Source organism: Lytechinus pictus, chromosome 3 (genome assembly GCF_037042905.1).
Source record: "Lytechinus pictus isolate F3 Inbred chromosome 3, Lp3.0, whole genome shotgun sequence".
Taxonomy (NCBI): Eukaryota; Metazoa; Echinodermata; class Echinoidea; order Temnopleuroida; family Toxopneustidae; genus Lytechinus; species Lytechinus pictus.
This window is the reverse complement of record NC_087247.1, coordinates 74,829,030-74,842,087: the sequence shown is the minus strand read 5'-3', so window position 1 is coordinate 74,842,087 and position 13,058 is coordinate 74,829,030.

The window sequence follows — 13,058 nt, the reverse complement described above, 5'->3', positions numbered from 1 at the left end:
GAGTGTATCTAATTTGGTGACTTCTTTATACACACTAAGAAATATGGTGCAAGAAAGGTGCAACTGTGCTGGAAAAGATCGAGCATAGTTGCACCTTTCACTCGCCCTTGCCCAGGCCCGTGGCTGGGGGCAAGTTTGAACCTCTTGTATAGTCTAAGTTGCTGTCATGCTTTATCCTTTTAAACATGCTCGCAAAGTTCAACCTGCTTGGCAGTGAAAAAGGCCAGTTTTTTGTTTTCTTGTGTGTACCAGTATGCATCTTGTATTCAATTCAATTCATTTATGTCACTCGATAAAAATAACATATATACAGGTAAATAAGAAATACATAATGACAAGAACAAAACAAAGTAACTAAAATGATAATACAGTAAATAGTGTACAAAACAAGCTTCGAGTGTGGACTGGCATTAACGATCTGTTGGATCTTAGAAGTTCCAGCCCAGTAAAGAAAGAAAAAAGAAGGGATACAAAATAGAACATACAAAGACAAAAGAATACAAGGGAAAAACAAACATTAATAAAGTTAAAATGAAGTGTTTGCCTTTCTAGGAAAATGATAGAAAAAAAGGTAAAGGACTAGCGTATGTGGAGGGTCACAGAAAATCGACAGGTGAAATTAGTGAGAATAAGTGTAGGAGAAGGGCAAACACAGAAATTATAGTCGTGTTACAATTACTTAGTTGTTATTGGATGCGAACGTTGTTAACAGAATTTCTTTGTACTGACGTTGAAAACTATTAAGGGATAAACTATTTTTAAGTGTAGGGGCAAGAGAGTTCCATAATTTGGGACCTGAATACGTTATGGTTTTTTGAGTAAAAGTAGTACGGACAGAGGGCATGTGAAAACAAATTGTCTACGAGTTTGGTGAGAATGGGTAGTAGTATTGAGACAAAAATATCTGCTTATAGTGATTCAGGAATTATCTTTTTGTGACAAGAATACATAAATGATCCAAGGGATAGTTTATAAAGGTCAAATACACTCAGGACTTTTAATCTTTTAAAAAGGACACTATGTGGGCAATAAATGAAGTTTTACATATTATTCTTACTACTCTTGTCTGTAATTTAAATAACCTTAACATATTTAGGTTATTGTTGGCTGCGGTGGCCCATACAACATTACAATAAGTTAAATATGGATAAACCATTGCAGTCAGTCCGCAAGCCCTGAAAAAGTAGCTTCTTTTATCCAAGTGATATTCATGACTAGAGGGTTTTTGCATAGTTAATGAGCTTGGTGCGAACCAAAACACCTCTTTTTATTCGGCCATTGCTGCTCTAAATATTGACCAAATTTCATGTTTTTGGTATCTTTGTAAAGAAGAAGAATCATTCTTTCAGGTCATGTGTTTGGATTTTTAAAAGAATGTTGTAATATAGGAAAAACGTTTGATCTAAAACATGAAACAAAATATTGTTTTTCATGCAACAAAAGTTGTTGTTTTCACACTTAATTTCTGTTTGGGCACAAATGATTTTTAAATCATGATAAAGCTGAAGATCTAAGCTTTAATATGATATAATTTTAATAAGAAGATGTATTTTAGATGGGTCAGCAGCCAGCTTTTCATAGGCCAAGTACATTTTGCAGCTCAAAAACAAGAATACTGCGCTCTGATTGGTCATAGAGCCACACACCCACGCAAATTCCAATGTTCCCCACACTGGGCCTCTGCAAGGTCACACTCACCATGTGGTAATCTCTTCAAATTACCCGCGCCTGTTTGTTTTGAAAACAGTATTCAGCCAATCAGAACTCTGGATTTTATGTTACTCAGAAATTTCAGAAATCTCGTCTTGCATCTTGATGGATAAAGCTGGCTGCTGACCCATCTAAAAGATGCCACATATCAAGAGTGACATTGTAAGAAAGTATAGAGTTTGAGCTTTCTGATGATATAAATAATGTTGGTGCCTAAAACACAAAATGTTGCACAATTTGCAAGTGAAAACAGAGGAAGAAAATTCTGTTTAATGCATCTTTTCAGGTAAAAAATTCACTTATTTATCAAAATATTTCATTCAAGAGAAATGACCAATATAAAAAAGTAACATTTACTCTTGCCCATGGTACAAAAATAATCAATATTACTCAAGGAGAAAGTGGTTAAATTCTTTGAGAAAGAAAGTCTCACAATTCACGAGATTTTGCAGGGACATGAATTCAGCCACGAGAGGACTTGGATAAATCTTGCTCATTTGCTCATTAACACAGGGGCTTGCGGACTGACTGATTGTATAATAAAGGTTGATTAATATGTTATGGGGAAGGAAATTTAATTTATTCATTACACCTATATTTCTTAAAATAATCGAACATAAATAATTAAAGTGATTGGACCAGGAGTGTTTATCGTCAAGCTGGATGCCAAGAAATTTTGTATAAGATGTGTGTTGAATTTCCCTGTATACGGGTAATGACAGTAAAATTGTACTTTCAATAGCAAAATTGAGCCTAAATAATGTCGCAGAGACCTTATAGCAGTAGCGTACCGTGAACCGCAGGAGACAAAGCATTGGGGGGGCAGTGCATTGTCTGTGAACAATGCTTTGCCCCCCCAATGCTTTGTCTCCTCCGAGTCACGGTACGCTACTGCCTTATAGGTTCTGGGAACATGGAATACGTACAAATCATAAGTGTCGAGGGGTTAGTGGATTAAAAAGAAAATGCATAATTCGCATGTTTATGAACATGAAACTGTTGTCATGATTGTTTTGGGAAAATTAATTGTAAGGAAAATTGTCAAAGCATGTTTTTTTAGTTTTATTTGGGGAATCGGGTCATTTGGTAAAGACTTTTATTTCGGTAACTGTTTTATCGAACTTTTTAGAAATCCTTAAATATGGGGAACCAGCAAGTTCACGCTTTGGTCTACCCCTTTCCACATGATCCACCATTTCCTATCTGAGCCAATTATTGATCATTATGGAATGAAAGGTAGAGAATTTTAAAGTTAGAAGTCGTGAACTCGGATTATGTGCAGAGCATAAGAATTCTGTAACCAACTTGGCCAAACAGACAGTGCAGACGGCCAGGCACAGGTGGCTGATAGGAAAATGTGTCAAGTTGGATCTTAGGTCTTAGGTTTAACTTTGCACCTTTAAAAGTGCAGATTTATTTCACAATGGGAGCACCTTTCAGGTTTAACTTAGTACCTTTCTTGATGCAAATAAGTACCTATGGGGTGATATTCTGCATCTTATGGTGAATATCAGATGGTCTTATACCACCTGGTCTACATATCAGTTCGTCCAACTTTACATAGTCTAAACTCATTTCGACTACAACCAGTGCGGCTAATATCCAATTCGTCTAATTCCCACTTGGTCTAATATCCAATTCGTCTAATTTCCATCTGGGCTAATAACCAGTTGGGCTAATTCTCACTTGGTCTAATATCCAATTCGTCTAATTACCACTTGGTCTACTAGACAAATGGTCTAATGACCACTTGGTCTAATAGCCAAATGGTCTAATATCCATTTGGTCTAATGACCACTTGGTCTAATCGCCAATTGGTCTAATGCCCAGTTGGGCTAATTCACACTTGGTCTAATGTCCATTTATTCTAATGTAACATAATTATTTATTTGATGATGTAGAATTAACAAATCTGGGGCCTGTTGCAGAAAGAGTTGCGTTTAAACGCAAGCCCAAAAATCAATCACAAGTCCCAAATGCGCGCTGTTAATTGGTTGAAAATCAAGTTACGCATGATTTTTAGAGTTGCGATTGATTGCAACTCTTTCTGCAACAGGCCCCTGGTACGTAATGGATAAAAATATCATGCATCAGTTAATGTCGCCAGGATCCGGAGGGGGTAGAGCTGGGGTAGGGCTGCTGGGCGCAAAACTACACCGTGAAGGACTATCGATGACGAGATAGTTGCTCATCAAATGAATTATTCTAATCAAATGATTCTTATAATTAGGCCTATATATCAATAATATAGATGATGAAAACTATATCATACTCATAGACAAGACCAATATGAGGAGAACTTAAGTTCAAGAAGCATTTTGGGGTAAAAGTTGGGAACTGGTCTATTTCACCTAATTTGAATGTGCTGAATCTGATAAGACCGGTTCCCAAGCCAATTTTTCATGTTTTGACCTCCTAATTTGCATAAACAAAATGGCTGCCAAATTGACAATTTATAATCTTATTTCTACAATATTCTTTTATAATATTCGCTTTCACCAATATGGATTCTGCAAAATCCTGCATACTTAACATGTACCGTTCGGGAATTTATTTCTGTTTGCGGCTAATTGATTATGCAAATTTATGCATATTTTGCAATATTATGCTATAATTTGATAATTACACCAAAATGTTTATTATTTTTGGTACAAATAGCATTTGTATCATTATGATTGTTTGGCAGTTAGATATAATACTCAAGTCAATTTTTATATGTATTTTATTGTTCTTTGATATTTCTTTTTGTGTTCTTGTATTTTCTGCCATTTGCTTTGTATAAGTTTGATATGAGATCTTTAAAAAACTAATATCAATGGTAGACAAATATTAAGCTTCAATGATTGAATCACTTGATAAACTTCTTTTGCCACAATTGTTTATTGTACTCAGGAACAAACACACACATGCTCCCACACCCACACCTGTATATAGAAAGTAATATACTTGCAAGGTATAGTAGACATGCCCAATATAAAAACATTGATGCTGATCCTATAATCATGACAACTACCAAATTCAATGAACCCATAAGAAAAGAAGAGTTTAGAAGTTGGAAAACCTGTAATCATGCTGAACTTAAATTTCTTGAATTAGATATATATTAAAATGTTTTATAACATATCTAATAATCAATTAAACGTATGATTTTCGCAGTGTAGTTTATCAATCGGATATATCAGTACATGGTTAACATCCTTGTAGCAAAATTATATCTTTGATTCAGCTCCATCAGAACTGCAATCATGGCAGTTAACCAAAGAACAATTTGTAATAAATGCAAAGGGTCTGTATTACTGGATCACTTACTATTTTTTTGGTCATTACCGATTTATTTATTTATTTGGCATTGATACATTTTCCCCAAGTCAACCATCAAAGTGATAACTGAAAACCACAGCTTCTATCCAATCCTTGCCTTGGAGGATTCTTTGACGAACAATACTGAATACAGGAGAGGAAATGATAAAAACATGGGGCTAAACACAGATTAGCTCCATGGTTAAAACATGGGCAAAACAAGGTTTCCAGCCCAGTCACTGTCCAATGCAGAACAAATAACCACAGTGTGTCCTATGGTTAAAACGTGCTAGAAATGCCTGTTGAAGGTAAACCAGCATGGAGACAGTTGCAGAAGTCCAGTCTAGGGGTTATCCGGTCATGGGTATTTTCCGCACCACCTCATGTAAGACAATGTCTGATCTCAGCAATTCTGTGGAGCTGGTAATATGCAGATTGGCAGACATGTGATATGTGTTTCTTCATGCTCATTGAGATCTAGCCTTGCATACTGAGATATATAGCTTCCTCATGCACCTATTAAGACTGGAGTTGTAGTCATAATAATTACGCATATATGGAGATGACAGAACAAGATACTTCGCTTTTTATTGTTAAGCTCCAGGAAGTTGACCTTCATCCAACATCATATCGTCAATGGCAGCACCAATTAACAATGGCAGCTGCACGAACCTCTGTATATTTAACTTTTGGATCAAAAGTGAGGTATACAGCTGGATGTCATCAGCATAGAAGTGTATACCAAGACCATGTTGCCACATTATAGAGCCAAGAGGAGTGATGTACAGTTTGAAGAACAAGGGACAAGGACAGACTCCCAAGCAACTCCATATCAAATGGTAGTCACAGGAGACTACATGCCAGTGATGAATACAGCTCTGTTGACAAGGTAAGAGGAAACCTGCCATTGGAGTGCAGAATCATCAATTCCAAAACAGACTGTCAGTCTCCCAAGAAGAATGACATGTTCACTGGTATCAAAACCGGTCGACAAGTCAAACATAACTTGGGCAACTGCTTTCCTCATAGAAAGAGAAATCCTGGCTCTACAATCGAAGAAATTTTCGACCTAGACTTTGATGGTGGTATCTCAGATTCGTATGCAGCCTATCAGAGCTGGGTAAGCTATTGGATGCTGTTGAGTTTAATACCGATCAAAAGAAGTGGATTAATAATCACCTACAGGAACGCCAAACATGCCAGGAGCCCACCATCCTCTGAAAGATATCTTCTTTATCAATTTGAAATTTGAAGATGTGTGAATATTAGAAGTTCGATAAATGGCCTAGAAGACATTACACAATTCACTGCGGTATTGAAAAGGTGCACTCCGAGCATTTTAACACCTGAAACAAGATCTGGTTAGACAGCAGATTCTCTCTCAAGACAAAAGTTTAGGTTTTCTCTATGGAGCTGTGACATGAGAATCGGACGTATCTCACGAACACGATGACTTCGACCGCAGAATACTTGTACGAAATTGGTTTGATTTTAACAATTAGAGATGACTTTTATAATACGAGGCTGCCCTATCAATCAAGCCATCCAATGGAACACCAAATCAATGATAACTGACATTGATCATTCAACACCTGAAGGTAAAGGTGTATATCAAGCTGGGGGAAGCTGGATGCCTCTAAGTTGGATGAAGCGGCAATCCTTGATAGGACAGGTGCAGTACTGCATTGGAAAAGATATATTATGGAGATGCACATGTAATCCGCTAATGAAGTCCGATAAAAAAAATGTTATCAAAAGAATATGCAGTGACTTATTCGTTGTGGAACTTTAGAACATCACAGTCTGGCTTTTAAAATATGGAAAACGGTCTAATTAATAGGCAAAATGAGAAATTAGATGGATTATATGTGGGTTCAGTTCTGAGAATTTTTTTCAAAATTGGGACAATTTGACAAGTGTAATGGAGAAAAACACAGGACATCTCATTTTCAGCAGACTGTTTTCACTTCATTTTGCTGAAGAAAAACACACTAAATATATATAGGCCTACATGTATGTGTGATCAGATTCTGTTGGTTTGGAATATAACTACTACACAGGATATTAAATGCAACTGATTGACTATTAGGAGTTGAGAATTACAGTATTGTTATGATTCAAATTTAATAATTCATCATCTAAAATTGTAAATATGAATGAATTGATTGATATCATCATTCAAGATACCATTTTATAATAAAAATATAAGCAATTAATAGTGACATTCGCTTGAATACAGACAGGTTCATGAAATTCGTTGGATCTCCACCAGTGTGCTTTTAAATGGGAAGGCCCTCCCTGCAGGAGTTTACCTTTGTATGCCAATGTGGGTGTGGGAGTGGGTGCATCTGTTTATGCCAATGGATATATGCGAATAAAAAATGTAGAAGAGTGATTATATAATTAAATAATTGAAGCTAATTATTTTCTGCCATTGATAATCAATAATTTGACAGATCCCATAACAAAACATGTAAAAAACAAAAGGTACAAAATGCAAAGAAATTCAAAAACAATAAAATACATTATTATTCACTGTAATATTATAAAGGGCCGTACAATTATTTATAATGATGTAAATGCTATTTGTACCAGAAATATAAACTTTGAGCTGAAATTATCAAATTATAGCATAATGATCCAAAATATGCATAAATTTGCATAATATTAGCCGCAAACAAAAGTAAAAAGTTTTCCCGAAAGGTACACGTATAGTATGCAGGATTTTGCAGTATTCATGTCTGTGAAAGAGAATATAATTAAAGAACCTTGTCGAAATAATATTGTGAATTGTCAATTTGGTAGCCATTTTGTTTATGCAAATTAGGTGGTCAAAACATGAGAAATTAGCTTGGGGACCGATCTTATCAGATTCAGCATATTTGAATTGTGTGAAATAGTCCGGTTTCCAACTTTTACCCCTAAATGCCTCTTAAAGTTTATTAGGCCTCTTTTTCCAGGATGGGTCTAGTCTATCATCATTACATCATTGCATGCACATTTACAGAACAATAAGTTGGGGACCTAAATGGTCGAATGGCAGGATGGCAGGGTTTCATCAGAATAACATTATGAAGAAAGGAACGAAACTATAATTGTGTGGATACGTATCTGGTAAACATGTTTATGCCTCTTTTATAATCATTGTTATGCACCATTATGGACAAACTTGAGCTTGATGGAAAATAAGAAATGGAAATGCAGTTTGGGGGATTCCAAAAGTTACAAAGCCATGACTATGAGATCATTTTTGTTATGTTAATTTTGTTATGAATATTTTGTTCAGTTGTTTCTATTGTAAGTTTGGAGGCAAATAACAGACCAGTTAGATACAGTTTGATAGCACTATACAGGTTTATTGGGTTAGCTGCGATAACATCACGGCGACCATCTTGGTAGCAGCTATGACTCATTCTGACGTGTAACAACATAGTATATCTACCCTTGCAGACCTTTATCAGTTATCACCACAGTACAGTAGTCATTAATCTTATATATCTTCTCATTCTGTTTTTGTTCTACTTCTTCGCCTCCTCCTTAAAATGGATTGGCAGGGTTCCCAGCCCATCAAGGAAATAAGGGAAAAATCAGGGAATTACCTCAAATAAGGGGAAAATGCCTTAAATGAGGGCAAAATCAGGGATTCTAGCTTGATATTGGCCCAATTTAAGTCGAAAGCACGATATAGTCAGTCAGACACTGTTATATTTTGTTGCATATTAAAACAACATTCATTGAATGACATTTTATGGTGTTTTTTTTTAGTGTAGCCTCTTTTACTACAGTAAAAGTGCCACTGCACTATTCGTATAAGAGTAGGGGGAAACCCCGGTGTAGTGGTCCACCCGGCTACACTCCAATATATCGGGAGGAGAGACCTGCGGGTCACAGTGATTCAGTTCGCTTTTCGCCTCCCAGGCACAGGTGACGCCAAAACAAATAATAATAATAATAATACAGTACAAGTAGGCCTACTGGTACATAATTAAAAATAATAATAGGCTTACATGTATATAAAAAAAATAATAATACAAGTAATCAGTCAGTCCGCAAGCCCCTGTGTTAATGAGCAAGATTTATCCAAGTCCTCTCGTGGCTGAATTCATGTCCATTTGTACCATGGGCAAGAGTAAATGTTACTCTTTTATATTGGTCATTTCTTTTGAATGAAATATTTTGATAAATAAGTGATTTTTTTACCTGAAAAGATGCATCAAACAGAGTTTTCTTCCTCTGTTTTCACTTGCAAATTGTGCAACATTTTGTGTTTTAGGCACCAACATTATTTATATCATCAGAAAGCTCAAACTCTATACTTTCTTACAATGTCACTCTTGATATGTGGCATCTTTTAGATGGGTCAGCAGCCAGCTTTTTCCATCAAGATGCAAGACGAGATTTCTGAAATATCTGAGTAACATAAAATCCAGAGTTCTGATTGGCTGAATACTGTTTTCAAAACAAACAGGCGCGAGTAATTTGAAGAGATTACCACATGGTGAGTGTGACCTTGCAGAGGCCCAGTGTGGGGAACATTGGAATTTGCGTGGGTGTGTGGTCTCTATATGACCAATCAGAGCGCAGTATTCTTGTTTTTGAGCTGCAAAATGTACTTGGCCTATGAAAAGCTGGCTGCTGACCCATCTAAAATACATCTTCTTATAAAAATTATATCATATCAAAGCTTAGATCTTCAGCTTTATCATGATCTAAAAATCATTTGTGCCCAAACAGAAATTAAGTGTGAAAACAACAACTTTTGTTGCATGAATCAAAATATTTTGTTTCATGTTTTAGATCAAAAGTATTTCCTATATTACAACATTCTTTTAAAAATCCAAACACATGACCTGAAAGAATTATTCTTTTTCTTTACAAAGATACCAAAAACATGAAATTTGGTCAATATGTAGAGCAGCAATGGCCGAATAAAATGAGGTGTTTTGGTTCGCACCAAGCTCATTAACTTTGCAAAAACCCTCTAGTCATGAATATCACTTGGATAAAAGAAGCTACTTTTTCAGGGCTTGCGGACTGACTGTAATTTACTGCAACAACTTTGAAAACATTAGAAACTGGGAATGGGTTGAAATAATAATCGGAATCTTTAAACTTCATCAGAGAAAAATCAGGGATTTTTGTTTTCTTGAAAAACTGGGAACCCTAGCTGATCGGGTTAAGCAAGCCATTAACTATCTACAGTAGATCGTATAGGCCTAATAGATGTGGATAAACAAGAATCTTACTTTTTTCATCTCTATGACCGTTTATCAGTGTTATTATTTACAGAAAATAGCAACTTTTATTGTTTTTCACCAAAACCTTAAATAGACAAAATATCCCCCAATTTTTTTTTCTTTCCCAAAGGCTTTTGAAAATCCCAAAATTTCCAAATTTGCAATGAAGATGGAAATATACCGTACGTCACTGTAACTGTACTCCGATATCAAGGGGCGCGCGTGTGCCGGCGCGCGGCTTCAAACCAAAGCTTCAAACTTAACAAATTTCACCAGAAATTTGAAAACATGTCACCAAACTTTACAAATTAGACCAAGTGGCATGTAGACGAAATGAATGTTAGACTATCTGGAAATTAGACTAACTGCACATTACACCAACTGAGTATAATATGGACCAAGTGAGGATTAGCCAAACTGGGCAATATAGACCAATTGGCTATTAGACCAAGTGGTCATTAGACCGAAGTGGTAATAAGACCAATTGGCTATTAGACCAAGTGGTCATTAGACCGAAGTGGTAATTAGACCAATTGGCTATTAGACCAAGTGGTCATTAGACTAATTGGCTATTAGACCTAGTGGTCATTAGACCAAAAGAGAATTGGACTAAGTGGGTTAGCCCGAATGTTGTTAGCCCATCTGATGAATATTAGACTAAGTGATGTTATATACCGAGGTTATACCGAGGTTTTTTACCTGACTGCTAAGAAAGCACGAATGCCTGTGAGCAAGCAACCATGTTAGACTAACCGTCAGTAATTAAACCGAATATTCATTAGGTGGGCTGATGATGTCATATCCCCACTTGTTCTTTTGTACTTTATTATATGAAATTAGGTTTATTCCAATTTTTTAAGAACTCACAAAACAATTGGATTGACAACTGATTAACGAGTGCACTGAAAAAACACCCCTTGAAGGGATGGTCCGGCCGGGCTGAAAATATATCTAAATAATCAGAGTAAAATTCAGAGAGCAAAATGCAGAAAATTTCATCAAAATCGGATAACAAATAACAAAGTTATTGAATTTCAAAAGTTTATCAATATTTTTTTAAAACAGTTATATGCACATCGTCATGAATATTCATTAGGTGGGCTGATGACATGTCACATCCCCGCTTTCCTCTTTCTTATGTTATTACATGAAATAATAAATGTTTCATTTTTTCATACATAATGTGTAAATGTGTCTCCATTATGATGAAATAAGTTGCGGCAATAAATAAATATAATGCACTTAATCAGTAGTCAATCCAATTGATTTAGTTCTTGGTAATTTTTTTTTAATAAACCTTATTTCATATAACAAAATACAAAAGAACAAGTGGGGATATGACATCATCAGCCCACCTAATGTGTATGAATATTCATAAAGACATGCCTAGAACTGTTTCACCGGCCAAAAATAATGCAAGTCTTTAAAATTCAATAACTTCGTCATTTGTTATCCGATTTTGATCAAATTTTCAGCAATTTGCTTTATGAATTTTATTCAATTTATTGAGATAATATCTCCAGCCTGGTCCATCCCTTTAAACGCGTTTTTGTTGCTGTTGTTTTTTGGTCACGCATGGTGTATATACAGCAATTATATTTGACTGCCCCCCCCCCCCCCCCCCGGCATCAAACACACAGAACAGCTGAGTTTATCGCCGATAAACCAATGTTGTTTTTTTTAGGAAAAATTGTGTTTTTCGGCGATAAACATATTTTCTCGATAAACTTAAGGACGTTTCACAGTTAGAATGAAGTCCATGTCATTTTTACCAAATTTTGCAGAGAGTTACTTTGGTATCTATATGCATTATGAAAATACAAAAAATATGTTCATTTGCTTATTTCTTTTCTAAGGGACTTCAAAGTCGCCGTATTTGAATGATATAATGTTGCGCAATCATATGCCCCTCTTATATACCTCACGAATTCACCAAATGAGTTTAAATCATCTTTACTCTGTCGATATTGCATCAAACTTTCAGAATATGTGACTATATAAGAAGATACCATGCAGAGTAGGAGAATATCTTTTGATTGGCAAAACTATGTCTATTTGGAGTCAGCAGCGCAGCGCCCTCATTAATTTTGACTAGAATGGTGCATAACAAAAAACAAATCCTCAAGACGTGAAATTAAAAAAGTAGTTTAAGCTAGCTGCACTTTATTCAAAATTCATGTCATTTTCATCAAATTCGGCAAAATTGTAGAGGACGGTGCATTGCGAAGGTGTAGGAAAGTTAAAAGTATGGGGTCCATCTATGTGCTCGTTTCAGTGTCCAAAGTGTTGCGAGTTTGCTTGAAAATCACCTAAAATGCGGCCAAAAACAAGCAAAAGTCAATACCGTCTAACTGCGAATGGTTCCGTGGTTCTGCTCCCAAACACTCAAAATCCATGTCATTTTCCTCATACTCTCCATATTTGTAGAAGATTATATTCCGAAGACAAAACATGAAAAATATGGGGTCCATGTGCTCGTTTTTAGACTATCAGTGTCCAAAGTAGTTGCGAGCCGGAGTTCGCTTGAAGCAGCCCAAAAATGCGCCTAAAACGTGCAAAAGTTTGATAATTAATACTGTCCAAAATGTTTAAAAAATACGAATATTATGGTTCCTTAGTTCTGCTCCCAAATTCAAAATCCATGTCATTTTCATCATACTCTCTAGATTTGTAGAGGAATATATTTTGAAGACGTTAAATATTAAAAATATGGGGTCCATGCATGTGCTCGTAATCGTTAACCCAAAATGCACCGAAAACAAGCAAAATTCTGATATCGTCTAAAATGCAAATGGTTCAGTAGTCTTGCTC